The 4,931-nt window shown below is 45.6% G+C and overlaps 1 long non-coding RNA gene across 1 annotated transcript; it reads left to right on the forward strand.

Moving 5' to 3' along the window:
- The first annotated feature begins 311 nt into the window (after positions 1 to 311).
- LOC118076453 (uncharacterized) lies at positions 312 to 1,397 on the forward strand. The gene is made up of 2 exons (XR_004691496.2): positions 312 to 445; positions 610 to 1,397. It is a non-coding gene; the product is annotated as an uncharacterized LOC118076453 (long non-coding RNA).
- Positions 1,398 to 4,931: the final 3,534 nt, after the last annotated feature.

The raw sequence follows: 4,931 nt of genomic DNA on the forward strand, positions 1-4,931 counted from the left end.
TTCCCCGAGGCTCAAATACACTTTCCCCTGAGCAAATTGCAAGGGAAATGGGGTCTCTCCACTCCATCCCAAAGTGCTGGGTTCTATGAATTCAGAGGACAGATGAGAAAGGCTTTAGGACATGTGCTAGGCTCACAGTAAGCTGGCAATTATATTGTGCTGGAGTGACATGCAAAATCCACCAAGAGAAACACGCGCATTATTCAGGGTAGCTGGAGATAAGTATCTTGTGAATGACCGAGTCAGCCTAATTAGTGCCAAACATTGAGTCAGCGTGAACAATGCAGGCATTGTATGCTATGAGAGCCAATGGGCCTCCTCAGAACCTGCCACCATTTCCGAAACAGGCCATTGAGAGATGGTATAAAAGGTCCCTTTGTCTCAAGCAACTCTCATTCACTCGACAAAGCTTGACTTGACCAACGCTTGACTCCGTGAACAATAGGTGAGTATGAGGACCCCCTAGCCTTTAATGGGTGTATCATATATAGGTAGAAGCATCCTGTGAACTTCAAAGGAAGATCTAGCTTGACTTGCATCTTCTAGGAGCTATTCCCTCTGAGACGCCAGCCCTCAAAATGATGCCAATCTCTTTCTCTCTTCCCCAAGGCTTATCCAATCCACAGAAAAGATGAGCCAGCAACAACAAAGAGGAAGCTGCTGCTGTTGTGGTGGTAGAGGCTGTGGGTGCTGCGGTGGCAGCCGCAGTGGCGGTGGATGTGGTGGTGGCAGCCGCAGTGGCGGAGGATGTGGTGGTGGCAGCCACAGTGGCGGAGGATGTGGTGGTGGCAGCCACAGTGGCGGAGGATGTGGTGGTGGCAGCCGCGGTGTGGTTTCCTCTCAGTGGAGTCAGAGCAGCGGTGGATGTGGTGGCGGCAGTAGCGGTGGCGGATGTTGCGGAGGCAGCAGAGGTGGTGGATGCGGCGGCGGTAGCAGCGGCGGCAGTTGCTGTGGTGGCAGCAGTGGCGGCGGATGTTGTGGTGGACAACAAAGTCAACAGAAAGTCTTCCCCCAGAAGCTGAAGTAGATGCCTTCAAGGATAGTTGAAATACTCAATTATTATCATCACTTGTTGCATCTTCCCTTTTCTTCTTGCAAACCATAATTGGCTGAAATTCCCCAATGTGAATAATGTAAATGTTCAGACTTGCCTTCAAGGATGGTTGAAATACTCAATTATTATCATCACTTCTTGCATATTCCCCTTTCTTCATGCAAACTGTAGTTTGGCTGAAATCATGAGCTTTCCCTATTGTTGTAAAGAAATGGAATCCATGATTCATAACTGTTCCATGAGAATCACCATCGTATTATGACACCTTTATTGCTTGTGAATGATGTAAACATTCAGACTTTCTGCTTGAAAACCCATTAAAAGTTTCTTTCAAACCAAGAAATCTGCGTGGTTCTATATCTATAGGTTTATGCCCAAAATGTACTAACTAGAACAAGTTGGCCCCGCCTCATATTCATCAAAGAAACCATGTTTCTGCTTTAGAAAAACTTTACTAAATTGCATTTATATTCTTGTGGAAATCAGACCATGAGATGATTGTTTGAAACATATGCCAGTGGCTTCCTTTATTTCTGACATGCATGGCAGGAGAGGCACCCTGCTCAACTGTGCCATGGGTGTGCTAGACATAGTACAAAGTGTAAAATATTTATACAACAGTCAGCACACAATGAGTCCATAATTCCCTTCCTAAAATATACTAGAAAATTATAAGAGTTGCAAGAAACAATCAACAGGTTAGGAAAACAGGTTTGCCCTTGCTCTGTCAAGTTTCATATTCACTCCTTATGTTTGATCCGTGGGTCTAAATACTGTCTCCTATTTTCCCAAAATCAGTTTCATCCTAGGACTATTGGGATGGGCACACATGTATACTGCTTGTAAATGATAGCAAGTCCATTATAGTGGCTTCTCCTATGTTCCTAATTAAGCAGAAGCCCACATCTCACTGGTGGAGCGACTGCTTTGCATGCTGAAAATCCCAGGTTTAATCACCTGCCTCCCCAGATAGATTTGGGAAAGATTCCCTCCATGAAAGTCTATGGAGCCACGGCCAGTCACTGTAGATAATACTGAACTAGATGAATCAATTACCTGAATCGGTCCAAGATAGCTTCCTATCTACCTCTGACCCACCAAAATTCCCCAGAAGGTTCTCCTTAGGCCTTGTTTGATGGCAACTGCTGTCCTCAACGTTGTCAGTGATGTCCACTGCTCAGACACTTTCCTCAACAGGACTTAGAACCTCAGCAAGACATTCAGCACCAATGAGGTGCATCTCAGCACCACATCACAGCTCAGCTGAATCCCTCAGCTTCCCGCCTTCCAATTTAAGTGGATGTCCACAGGTCAGTGGTAGAGCATCTGCTTTGCTTGCAGAAGGTCCCTGAGTTCCCTGTGAAGAGGTATTGATTGATAAATCACTCCAGAAATTATACCTCAGAGAAGGGGGACTCCCAACAACTCCCAGCACCCTCAAAAAAACTACAGTTCCCAGAATCCCCAATTGAGGAAGGCCACAGCTATCATGGAACTTCTAATGTATAGTGCGAATGTGGTCTCAATGGTACACATGGGTCAAAACTATTGTTGGACTCTTTCCAATCTAGGATATATTTCAGAAAGTTGTTTGTTCACTATACCTCTTAATATCTTGAAACCAAATTTTGCATAGCAAAAAATTAAAAAATAAATAAATCATGGCACTTCCAGACCCTCCAACTGCCTCTATTTTCCATGGACAGTCCCAGATTTACAGAAGCCATCCTGATTTCTGATTTGATCCTAGAATGTCCCGCTTTTCCTTAGGACGTCCCAGTTTTCATCCGAGAAATGTTGGAAGGTATGGAGTTATGCGACACCCCCGAGCCAAGGAGATAAGTAATATCTGAAGAGAAGTTTTGTCAATGTTTAATGTTTTAGTATGTTTGCTTGGAAGCAAACCAGAGCGGCTGGGTAAACCCAGTCAGATGGGCAGGGTATAAATAATATAATAATTATTATTATTATCATCGAATAGGATGTCCCTATTTTTATTGGATAAATGTTGGAGGGTATGAAAGTGAGCTCAAGGAACAGGTGTTGCCTGTTTGGATGCAACCAGATGCCATTATGAATCAAGACTGCAGTCTGAACCTTTCAAAGCTGCAACGATTTTCACCACTGATTTCAAAACTGCACTGATTTGGGACTTCCTTCGAATTAACAAGCAATGTGTGGTCTGCAGCGGCTAGGACCTGATAAATCCGGCCACAGCTGCGTGGCCTACGAAGCCTAACACATCGAGAACACAAGAAGTCTGATGTTCATTGTGACATGTTTCCTTTTCTTTCTATCTGGAGCATAGAATTAGTCATATTAGGTGTGTTTCACAAGTTCAGCCAAACCTTCTGGGTGTGATGAGCAGGGTAAGAAATCACGAAGATCTGGAATCAGGTTGCAGGAGTCTCCTTCTGCCTTTAATAACTGCTTTACTGTGTTGCATAAGGATTCCCCTGACCGAGATGCCATCATAATAATAGATTTCTGGGCCACAACCTAGATCCCATTCACCTCTTGAAATTCCACACACTTTCACAACAAGCGCAGCGGGGTTTAATTACAGCTTTTACAAATGCCCAATAGCAACTTGCTTGGGTGCTGCTCTACTTCTTTCGTGACACGTTTTGAAGGTTGCAGGCTTATCTCCATTCTAAAAACATCTGATAGTGACTTGCGTGTGTGTGTGTGTGATACCCCGCCTATCTGGCTGGGTTTCCCCAGCCACTCTGGGCGGCTTCCAACGAAATATTAAAATACAATGGATGGTCTGTTAAACACTAAAAGCTTCCCTAAACAGGGCTGCCTTCAGATGTCTTCTAAAAGTCTGGTAGATGTTTTTCTCTTTGACATCTGGTGGGAGGGCGTTCCACAGGGCGGGCGCCACTACTGAGAAGGCCCTCTGCCTGGTTCCCTGTAACTTGGCTTCTCGCAGTGAGGGAACCACCAGAAGGCCCTTGGAGCTGGACCTCAGTGTCTGGGCAGAACGATGGGGGTGGAGATGCTCCTTCAGGTATACTGGACCGAGGCCGTTTAGGGCTAAGATACCCTCTGACAGTGTGTCTGGGCTGAGGGCCTTACAGCTCCTATGGCTGTCTGATAGCAACTTGCCTGCATGCTTCTTTCATGTCTAAGGTCTGAGAGCGAATCTGAGCCGAGGCTATTAGACAAATGTCTAATAGCAACTTGATTTGGATTTTTCATTTCTCCCATTTCTAAGTGGAAAACCTGTTGAGAATGAATTTGGGTTAAAGGCCTTACACCTCATGTTAATGCCTGACAGCAGCTTTCTTGGAACATTTGTTCCTTCCATTTCTAAGACAGATAAATGAATCTGGGTTCTTAATGCTCTAATAGGAATGCCTTTGAAAGATGAACGGGATCCTTCCCGTTTCCTGTCTCATCCAGCAAGCAAGTATCCCTCTTGTACTATTGAATCAGCCTCTACTCCAGGCACAGGCAAACTCGGCCCTCAAGATGTTTTGGGACTACAACTCCCATCATCCCTAGCTAACAGGACCAGTGGTCAGGGACGATGGGAGTTGTAGTCCCCAAACATCTGGAGGGCCGAGTTTGCCTTTGCCTGCTCTACTCTCTTCTTGAGCAGCCTTCAGCTGATCCTTGGCTCAATCCAGCTCCACTCCACAGGAGATTACAGTTCAAGACTGAAGGGAGCAGGTTAGCCCAACAGATCTCCCATCCCCACCCAGGAGAAACCTGCTCTTCCACATCCACCTCCGTGCCAAGGTGAGGTTTGCCAGAGGCTCAAAACCGATCCCTTTTCTGGTGAAAAAGGCAAGCTCTTCCACCAGACAGTCCACATGGCAGAATGCCAGCAAGGAAAACCCAACCTAGTACTGGGAGGATATTAAACACA

Source organism: Zootoca vivipara, chromosome 17 (assembly GCF_963506605.1).
Source record: "Zootoca vivipara chromosome 17, rZooViv1.1, whole genome shotgun sequence".
In the NCBI taxonomy this organism is placed as follows: Eukaryota; Metazoa; Chordata; class Lepidosauria; order Squamata; family Lacertidae; genus Zootoca; species Zootoca vivipara.